The following is an 11,146-nucleotide window of genomic DNA, read 5'->3' on the forward strand; positions in this document are numbered from 1 at the left end:
AAAGTCTATCGCACACCGTTTAATTAACTCAGCATCAGCAAACGGCTTCTTGGCTCTAGCAAGCATCCAAGAGACGTGCAATGAGGCAGCTGATGCGCTCTCTTGTGCCGATGTTGTTTTCAACATTGTGGAAACAGAGTGCTTGTATGATGCAAGCAAACCTGCTATCTTTTGTGTGCGCTGGTCGGATTTCTCTGGATAGTTAGCATTAAAACTGGCAGCATGAATAGAGGTGAAGTGCCGCTTCAGGTTGTCTGATTTGATTACAGCTACATTCTGCATGCAAATCAAACAAGTCGGTTTAGCATTGACGTGGTCCGGTAAAAAAAAAACAATACTTCTCAGTCCAGTCAGTTTTGAACTGACGGTTCTCCTGGTCTACCTTCCTCTTCTTAGCGAATTCCATCCTGGGTTTGAGTTATCCACGGCCCGTTAGTGTCATGTTGGTCAATCGCTGGGCTGGGATGACAGGCGGCTAGCTGGCGAGCTATTGTTTATATGTGTTTGCCGCTATTCCAGGTGGTGACGAGTAAGTCGAGCGCGCGAAGCACGTCTTGCATATGCACGCGATAAGGTCATGGGTCAGGTTTACGAGTGTCGACGGAGGTCAAAATAAAGCGAAACCGCGGACATTTTATTTTATGTTTTTATGTTATAACAAGTGAATGCCAGTAGATCAGCGCGGGCCATGCATTTGCCTCTCGCGGGCCGGATCTGGCCCGCGGGCCGCTAATTGGGGTTGGCTGCTCTACGGACTCGGGACAGACGGTGCAGCAGTGATGACGGGTATGGAGTTTATTGTTAAATCTAATGGATTGTGTGAAATGTGTATTGTCAGCTGTTATTAAAGGAAACAAAATGACGCTCTCAACACTGCATTTAATTCTTAAACTTAGGCCGTCTGAATGGAGTGGCAAAGCAGCTCACAGACAGTTTTCCAAAGCTGGTTTCTGTAGCATGTGCTGCTCACAGACTAGCACTGGCATGCAAAGATGCCTCAAATGCTGTCAGGTATATGGCAAACTTCAGGAACCACCTGCAGGAACTGCACCTATTCTTCCGAAATAGTGCAAATAGGTCAGCCACACTGAGTGCTGCCGCTACCACTCTTGGTCTGAACGACTTGAAAGTCAAGTGTTTTCACCTATTTTCATAATACTATTGTGGTGTCATATTATTTACATATATTTTACTTACCAGTGTTTCTACTTGTTGTTTGGAGGTGAAAGATACAAGGTGGCTATCGCAGCAACCGGAACGTTCCTTGCTCGCCTACACCAAGACTTGGACAACCCAGGTGGAATTGGGGCGTTTAGCATTGCCGGAGAGGAGGAGAGGATCAGGAGGGGACACGGAATTCTGGAGCGCCCCCGGGAAGATATGTGGGCCAGATTTGTCAGAGATGTAAATACATCCCTTCCCCCTTTACATTCCAATATTTATTTTCCTTGAACTGAAAAATGTATAATATCATTCCAGGTCCTCAAACCTTACATCTGCAGCCTGGAGAGCAATATTGAGAGCAGGTTCCAGCATATTGAAGTGCTGGGGGCATTCAGTGTCCTGGGTCCAAAGGCAGTTACCTCCAATGATGTAACCAACATTTCAATGTTGCAGACCCTTGCCAACAAATTCATCCCAGGGCAGGATGCCACAGTTATCCAAGAGTGGACCTCCTACAAGCAGCATGTTCTTGAAGGAACATTTAAGGTTGGTAAATACCTAAATTAATATGAACTTGACGGTTAGAATTGCTTGTTTTGACATCTGTAAATGTTTCAATTATACTGTATACTCATTTGCCCTGCCTTGGCTAATCTCTGAAGGACAAGACACAAGCTGAGATCATGCAGCTCCTGGCCAGTGAGAAGGACGAATGGGCAGAAATATACCCAAACCTCAGCCTTCTCTCTTCAGCGGGGTTGGTCATCCCTGTCTCCAGTGTAAACTGCGAGAGGGATTTTTCTACGATGAACAGGGTAAGTGTCTTGCATGTCATTCTGTATAGTTCATTTAAAACAAACTGTCTGTTTTACAGGTGAAAACTGACATGAGAAACCGACTGAAAGGGGCGCACCTGGCTGCATGTATGCGGATAGCAGTCAGTGGACCAGCACAAGAGGCGTTCCCATACACACAGGCGTTGGAGCTGTTCTTCAACAAACCCAGACGGATTAAGTGCTCTGACAAACAGTGCCATCTTTGTACAAAATGAATATTGCCATACAGTAATGTAAAGTTAATGAATAAATGTCGTTAAAACTTGTTGTTTGTCACATGTGTTGCACGTCACAAAGCCCGCCCCGCGGTCCGCTCGCACCGCACTCCGCTCGTAGCCCCCCCCCCCTGGCACCTTCCCCCCAAGTATATTTCAGATCTGTGGGAAACACTGTAGCCCTTACAAATAAAACACCCATGCTTGCTACCATGGCCTCAAAATGGTGAAACATCTCACCATTGATATCATGACTGCATAAAATCCACACACAACTGCACCTTAGCTAATAAAGCTATTTTTTAAAAGTTGCTGCACTTCATTGATACCTACATGACATGCTATGGTCTTTGTAGCTAGTCAGCTAATCGAAAGACACCACCTTGTTTTTGATTGATATTTTCCATTGAATTAGCCGGCCATCCAGGTTAATACTTTGATAACTGCTGTTCTTTAATTTGACTCAGGTTTTAGCTGTATGGATGCAGAGGTATAGCTTATATATTTTTCATTATGTGGAGCATAACCAGGAACTTTAGAGAGACAAATGTGCTAGTGACAAATTGCAAATGCCTAAAGAAAAGCAATGAAGTCTGAAGTAATAATCAGTAAGCTGCAACAAAAGTGTGTCACACTGGTACGCAGGTTGAATTTCTGCTTTTGACAGCTATCACAGTTCAATCTGAATTTTGATAACTATTGCGAGTCAAAATAAAGCAAATACATGACTGACATGAATTGTATTTTTTTTTTTTAAAGAAGGTTTAAATGATAAGAAAGGTAGTTTAGGCAATGACTTGATTGAGACATGCATTGTGCAAACTGTTGCAACACAGCACAGGAAGTTAAGTAAACACCTTTGTAAATGAATATTTAACAGGCACAATTTCACAGAAATGGCCAAGATTGCAACTTATTTTTCTGATCTGTGGAGGTTTTATATTTGAAAAACATAATACATCCATTATGTGAATATGCATTAGAGTAGATGATGAGCAGGTTTGCATGGCAGTGTCAGTCCTTTTGTTGCACTTTCAATAACAAATGTTATACAAATGTAAATATAGCCTATACCATTTCCTTTCCATAGTATACATGTCTCTGATATGTCTGTACTCTTTACTTCTGTAGCAGGAGTATTTGTTAGTATTGTTTCCTCCAGCATGCAGTCAGAATAACAAAGAGTTTACATTGTGCAATCTGGTGTTCAAGGACTACAATTTTCAGATTACCCTAACATAAATGAGTTACTCAATGTGCTTTTAGAGAATGGACAATGATCTGAATCATAAACAGGCATATTTTCAGACCCTCAAATGATTAGAATCCGACTCCACAGACATACTGTTTTTATCTGATTTCATTCAGGCAAAAGTACATGGACAAAAAGACAGACAAAAATAAACTTTGGATACTAGAGGCCCTGGACAGTACTTGAACAATAGCTCAGTAGCATTACAGTAGTCAACACTGGCACACAGGACCAGATGATGCTGTCAGATCTTTGGTTCACTTGTGTTATAATTGGAGGGAGCGTGTCAATGCATCCAGTTACTCTGAGCCTGCGCAGTGCCTTATTCCAAACAGGACAAGGTCAGGAATCCAGGCGTTAATGTCATACTATCTATTTTTAAAACATCTCCAAACACCGTTCAGCTTTCTTGGTACACCGAGTTCATACCGACACATAGCGATAACCCGAGAGACGTCAAGATAACGATAGACAAATGATTCGCCTGGTGATGCAGCAGGACCCTGCCAAGCTAGCTAATGTCCAGTCTGTGGCTGGCTTCCAAACTCCGTTAAAAAACAGGCCATTTAATGTTACACCGTTTACTAACACACCCTTATTCCCCGCATAACATATTGCAAAGCCTTAGTGATACTGTTACTAACCACTTAACAATTCGGCATATGTCAAATTAACCAAAGGCTCTTTGTTTTAATAAGGAAACATCATTTAGTACTGGTTAATTTGACACTTCATACAGTCGGCCCCAACTAGAATGCACTGTGGTGGGCGGTGCAGTCAGCTTGACATTCTAATGAAGAAAGTAATGCAGGTCTGGTCATATATATTTCAAACTTGAGAATGGCAAAAGGGAATACATATATAATGTACTCATACGGTAAAATTAGATACCTTCGTTATTTCGCATTCTAACGTTGAACACGTAGATTAAAGGACTGTATTTTGAATGGTTAAGAAGAGTCGTCTCAAAACAACCTAGCGTGTAGCGTTATGTTCCCATATAAGGAAGTTTAATTACGAAACGCAACGTGAAAAACGGTAAATATAGAGTTTAGGTTATAACAGTTAGCTTAATTTACGTCAGCTAGCTAACGTAACTTAGCCAGCAGTCTACCCACTGGCTGGGAAAACTCTTGGAAGCGTGATAATATCCACTGTATTACACGACAATGCAAAAACATGTTTGGAAATGATTTCCCACTCACCTGTCAGATGTGTCTTTTGTTAGAGAGTCACAGCAACAGGAGCATGCGCAGGAGAGGAGAGACCTCTAGTCTGTTCTCCTGATGGATAGGCACTGATCTGAGGGGGTTTGGTCTGCAGGCCGGGGCGCGTCTATCGTTATTCCAACCCAGTTTAGATTTAACCACTCCCACTTCCGCATTACGCATGGACGTAGCTTTAGCGTCATAGACTTCATCTTCGGCAGTTATAGCGGTCGCGGTGTAAAGCAGGATATTGAATAGTTGTTTTTTGTCTTTCCAAAGGATTTGTTGACTGAAAGTAAACGATCCAGAGTCCTGAGATTGTATTACTGGTGTTTTATCATCTCAGCTGGTGTAAGTGCAGAATATTGAATATAACCTTGACTATTACTGTGTAGCCTACTTCATTTATCTGACAGCATTATTTAATGATACTATTATATATATATATATATATACACACATTTATTCATTTATAAACATATATATATATATAAACACACACTTATATGTACTCACACATGTATTTATTCATTTATACACACAGATGTATTCATTCATTTATACACACACAGCATTATTTAATGATACTATCTTATATATATACACACATTTATTCATTTATAAACATATATATATAAACACACACTTATATGTACTCACACGTGTATTTATTCATTTATACACAAAGATGTATTCATTCATTTATACACACACACTCACATATATACACTTTATATTAATTAATTTGTACACACACACACACATATATATATTACATTACATTACATTACATTGCATTTAGCTGACGCTTTTATCCAAAGCGACTTACAATAAGTGCATTCGACCAGGAAGATACAACCTTTAAGAAAACAGAATCATATAAGTACATCAGGTTTCATAGAGCCAAACATTTCAAGTGCTACTCAACTGGCATTTAGAAAGCCAGCCCTTTATTAGTATATAAGTGCTTTCTTAGTAATTCTATCGCTCGAAGTGGAGTCTAAAGAGATGAGTTTTCAGTTTGCGTCGGAAGATGTGTAAGCTATCTGCTGTCCTGATTACAATGGGGAGCTCATTCCACCATTTTGGAGCCAGGATAGCAAACCCACGTGTTTTTGCTGACGGGAACTTGGGTCCCCCTCGCAGTGCGGGTGCAGCGAGCTGTTTGGCTGATGCAGAGCGGAGTGCACGCGCTGGGGTGTACGGTTTAACCATGTCCTGGATGTAGGAAGGGCCAGATCCATTCGCAGCATGGTACGCAAGTACCAGTGTCTTGAAGTGGATTCTAGCAGTTACTGGAAGCCAGTGAAGGGAGCGGAGGAGCGGCGTGGTGTGGGAGAATTTGGGAAGGTTGAAGACCAGACGAGCCGCTGCATTCTGGATGAGCTGCAGAGGTCGGATGGCACATGCAGGTAGACCAGCCAGGAGGGAGTTGCAGTAGTCTAGGCGTGAGATGACGAGAGCCTGGACCAGAATCTGCGCTGATGTCTGGGTCAGCTGGGGACGTATCCTCCTGATGTTGTAAAGCGTGTATCTGCAGCAGCGGGTTGTAGCAGCGATGTTTGCAGTGAAGGACAGTTTGTTATCTAGGACCACACCCAGATTCCTTGCAGTCTGAGTCGGGGAAACAACAGAGGTGCCGATGTTGATTGTTAGGTCAAGAGTAGGACAATCTTTTCCCGGAAGGAAGAGCAGTTCAGTCTTGTCAAGGTTGAGCTTGAGGTGATGAGCAGACATCCACCGAGAGATGTCTGCTAGGCAAGCAGAGATGCGTGCGACGACCTGGGTCTCTGAGCGGGGAAAGGACAGAATTAGTTGGGTGTCGTCAGCGTAGCAGTGGTATGAAAAACCATGCGGGCTAATGACAGACCCGAGCGAGTTTGTGTACAGGGAGAAGAGGAGGGGACCAAGAACCGAGCCCTGAGGGACCCCTGTAGTTAATTGACAAGGGTCGGACTCGGACCCTCTCCAAGTAACCCTGTAGGTGCGGTCGTTGAGGTATGAGGTGAGGAGGGAAAGTGCAGTGCCTGAAACTCCAAGTTCTTGGACAGTGCGAAGGAGGATCCGATGGTTCACCGTGTCGAATGCAGCAGACAGGTCCAGAAGGATGATGACAGAGGAGAGGGAGGCTGCTTTAGCAGTGTGCAGTTTGTCAGAGACAGCAAGGAGAGCAGTTTCTGTTGAGTGACCTGCCTTGAAACCAGACTGGTGCGGATCCAGAAGGTTGTTCTGATGGAGATAACAGGAGAGTTGTTTCAAGACAGCGCGTTCAAGTGTTTTAGACAGGAACGGGAGGAGAGAGACGGGCCTGTAGTTAATAACATCAGACGGATTGAGAGTGGGTTTCTTAAGGAGAGGGTTTACTCTTGCCTCCTTGAGACTGTTTGGAAAGTGACCAGAAGTTAGAGAAGTGTTGATGAAATGGGTGAGAAATGGTAGAATATCAGGAGCGATAGTCTGAAGGAGGTTTGAGGGGATAGGGTCCAGAGAACAGGTGGTAGGACGGGCAGAGGTAACGAGGGTAAGAACCTCACTTGGAGAGAGAGGGGAGAAGGAGGTCAGTGTGTGGGTGAAGGGAGGGTCTGGTGACCCAGCGGTGAGTAAAGGTGAGTCAGAAAAAGAAGAGCGAATATCATCAACCTTTTTTTCAAAGTGGTTAACAAAGTCGCTTGACAGAAGGGAGGAGGGGGGAGGTGCTTTGGGGGGGTCCAAGAGGGTGGAGAAGATAGAAAATAGTTTTTTGGGATTGGAATAGGAAGATTGGATCTTATCTTGAAAGAAAGTGCTTTTTGCCTGAGAGATGGAAGCAGAGAAAGAGGAGAGGAGAGCCTGATAGGTTAGGAGGTCGTCATGGTGTTTGGATAAACAAAACAACAAAATATAATAAAAACAGTTGCAATAATAACATAATATGGTATGATCAATTCTACCCTTTTGTTTTTGCTCCCATATTTCAATTAAAATATATTTTTCAAAATCAATATCAGTGGGGGCTCTTTTGATAAAAGAAAATCAATAACACCGCCTGACAGTTGTTGCAGATTATACAGCATACTTGTTACTTACACACATGTGCCATGATCGGAATGATCTCGTCTTGTACCTTTACTCAAGTACCAGATCTTATCACTTCTTACACCTCTGGAAAGCACTTTTATGTAAAGGAATACATTTTTATAAATGTCCCAACATTTCATTTTTACATGGCAAAACGTTAATATATTATTAATGTTAAAATAGACATTTATAACATATTATAAATGTCTATAAAATATTAAATAAACGTTAACATGTTACATGACAAAAAAAAAAAAAACGAAACATTATATATAGGCTATATATACAGATGTTTGCTAATGTATCCCTCTTATATCCATCAGGAATTAATATTAAATGATGAATTAACATTACCTCAGCACTGCATAAGTGTGGTCGTCAGTCATATTGACATAGAAGCACTAGTATATTGTATATTATGCAGCGTTTATAAGGACAGTATTTTGCTTGTCAGATTCAGATTTCGCGGATGTGCCGTGTCTATGACGCTGTCGCGTAGAGCTACGTCGATCCTTGCGTAATGCGGAAGTGGGCGTGGTTAAATCTAAACTGGGTTGGAATAACGATAGACGCGACCGGGGCACTGACCTGAGGGGGCGTGGTCTGCAGGCCGGGGCACTCATATATATTTTAGATTGTAGTATTATAATTATTAATGCATTAATCATTTCATCACTTCAATGTTTCTCTTGGCAAAAGTAGGGTTTATTACTTTATAAACTATTGGGTAGCTTAACCTATTATAATACGTGATAATAAATAACATTTTGTATTAATAATCTAAATCTGCAAAGTTACTAGTAACTTAATCTGTAAAATAAATGTAAGGGAGTAAAAAGTTAAACATTTTCCTATAATGTATTTGGTATAGTGTACCATAACGTGAAAATACTCAAGTACAAGTACCTCCATTTTTAACTGAAGTACAGTGCTTGAGTAAATGTACTTATAGTTACATTCCAACACTGGTCATATTTTACCGTTTGTCCTGAGGGATTTGGGAATTGGGTGCCTTGCTCATGGGTAACTTCAGTGAATGTCTTAATATACATTTAAGTACTTGCATTTTTTTATGAAATCCTCCCAGAACCCCAGTTACACAGCTTTTATAAATATTTCTGATACGTTATGTTGAGGAATGCTTAGTAAATTGACAGAATCAAGTTTTTCTTGCCATGAATTTTCACAACCTTTTTAAAGGGCAAAAAGGTGATCTATTTGTCAAATATTTGTACTCAATGTACTCTGCTGGATTGCAACAGTAGTGTGTAATACTGGCAACATAAATGAAATTGCATATAATGCGTTGTCAGCAACAGGTAATGATTTTAATGGGGTATTGCTGCCAAATACTCATTCTATTGCCTAACCTCTGTTGCGCAATGCCAGTCTTTACCAGACAAACACACATCACGTACACACACTGAACAGACGGTTACATAAGGTGGCCCTGTAGTGCAGTCATTGTGCAGTCGGAGAGCCCCCTGTCCTACACCAGGCTGCAGCACAGTGCAGGTTACATCATCTGTGAACATGGAGAAAGAAAATCTTTGTAATCTCAAATCACAAGGGAATTACCTCTGAGTTCTTTAATCAGATTTATGTAACTGATTTTGTCAGCATTCCTAAGCTGATATTGCAATGTTTGAGCATCTCTTCTGTTTGTGTTAATACATGCACCGTATCTTTCTACATCACGTCCAACCATCCAAGCCAAGCTTTGTTCATTAAGATTTAAGAGATACATTTGATCAGTGGCCTACCGACATTTTTAGACATTAGTCACATATCTGTCATTTCACTGTGATGAACCAACAAATGAATGTATGAAATTCTGTTCATTCAGAAAAAAATGTATAAGGTGTTTTTTATTGAGTTGAAAAGCTACAGAAAAAGCATTTCGAGCATCATTGGGAACTAAGAATAATAAAATTAAATAGAACAGAAAGTATTGGTTGGTAATATACAGTACATGACGCCTTATTAAGCAAATATTGGGCAAAAATTGATTGCTTATACAATAAGAAGATCTATAGTCAATACAAGTTTGGGGCAACTAGATTTGATTTGTTTTGTGTTCAGGTGTAACTTGGAAAAATAGGAAGAATTAATGTATATGAACATTATAAATGATCACCTTTGACACACATTTCGTTTCTCAATCAATGCACTTTTTGGATAATCTTAGATATAACCACGTTACTGAAGATTTGAAAAGCTCTTTCTAAAAGTCCACGACAACCTGCATTCTCTGTCTAACTGTTGAGCTCATTTCAAAAACAGATGGCGTTAAAAGAAAATTACATATGCACATAATCACAGAAAAAACACAGGAGCACAATTACAGCACATATAAAAGCGGAATTAAAAGCACATTCATACAAACACAAAAACATAACAGGCACAAAAGCACATAAACAAGCACAGAGAAGAGCCAAACAGACTAAATAATGAGTTATCCCTTACTCCAGTTTATGACAGTGTGTTTGATTGTCCCGTTACATATTTTACATATTTGGAGGAATCAATGTTCTCTAAAACTCTGGGTAAAGTATTCCAGGTGCTTTAAAAAAAGATACTTTTACTATAAGGTATTTTAAAACCCCCTCTGGTAGAAGCTCTGGTTGATGAGTTTGAATTCTGTTTGATGAATTAATTGAGCCAATGTTATTGGCTGTTTGAAAGAAAAAATGACAACATTCAAATTTCAGAACACAAAAGCACAGTTTGGAGACAGGATCTGACCTCGTCTGTAGCAAAACATTTCACTATCGGAAACACAGCCAAACACATTACATTATACTCTACCCTTCCAAGAAGTTGAGCAAGTGCATTGCAATAAACAAGGTCAATCTATAACATATAGCATTTTAAATACATACCATTAAATCAATATTGCATCATGGCCTTATTTGTATGAGTATGTGTACATTCAGCAGCTGATCAGCTGCACAAACGCAGAGAGACTAACTTATAGCAACATCAAAATAAAACATGGGAGCGGTGGAGATGAGGAGGTGTCGGCGTTCAGGCGATTTACTCTGAAGGCTTTATGGCGTTATATTTGTGCCTCTATCCTGAGCACGCAATGAAACATGTTGAGCATAGAAAATGCTATTGAGCGTGCACTTGAACATTTTTGACCACAGAGAAATATATTTTCTCTCATAAAACTCCTGCTCCGTGCGCAGGCAGACCGCTGCACGCGCTCTCTCTCCCTCGCTTATGGAAAGCCTAAAGTGCCACCATTCGCACGTTTTTCGCGCGTAAAATGCGCGTTCTTGACGCGTCTGGAAACGCGCGTATATTCGCGCGAAAAACGCAATATGATAATGAGCCCCTCCTTCTGATTTCCATAGTCACTACGTTTAAAGTGTCTGTAACCAATCAGTGAAGAGTAAAGCCAGACCAAAG

The 11,146-nt window shown here is 40.9% G+C and overlaps 1 protein-coding gene and 1 long non-coding RNA gene across 3 annotated transcripts in view; one reads left to right on the forward strand and one right to left on the reverse strand.

The window, feature by feature from the left end:
- Window positions 1–4,811, reverse strand: part of LOC307019237 (glycogen debranching enzyme-like) — a 45,660-nt gene extending 40,849 nt beyond the window's left edge. The window contains exon 1 of one of the 2 annotated variants that reach the window (XM_079649959.1): window positions 4,673–4,811. The gene's annotated coding sequence lies outside the window, so the exon portion shown is untranslated. The remainder of the gene's footprint in view (window positions 1–4,672) is intronic. The other variant, XM_079649960.1, reaches the window with a different exon arrangement.
- LOC307019239 lies at window positions 1,543–2,196 on the forward strand. Its single transcript, XR_013802608.1, has 3 exons — window positions 1,543–1,710; window positions 1,827–1,979; window positions 2,039–2,196. It is a non-coding gene; the product is annotated as an uncharacterized lncRNA (long non-coding RNA).
- Window positions 4,812–11,146: the final 6,335 nt, after the last annotated feature.

This window comes from Notothenia rossii (assembly GCF_949606895.1).
Source record: "Notothenia rossii genome assembly, chromosome: 9".
Taxonomy (NCBI): Eukaryota; Metazoa; Chordata; class Actinopteri; order Perciformes; family Nototheniidae; genus Notothenia; species Notothenia rossii.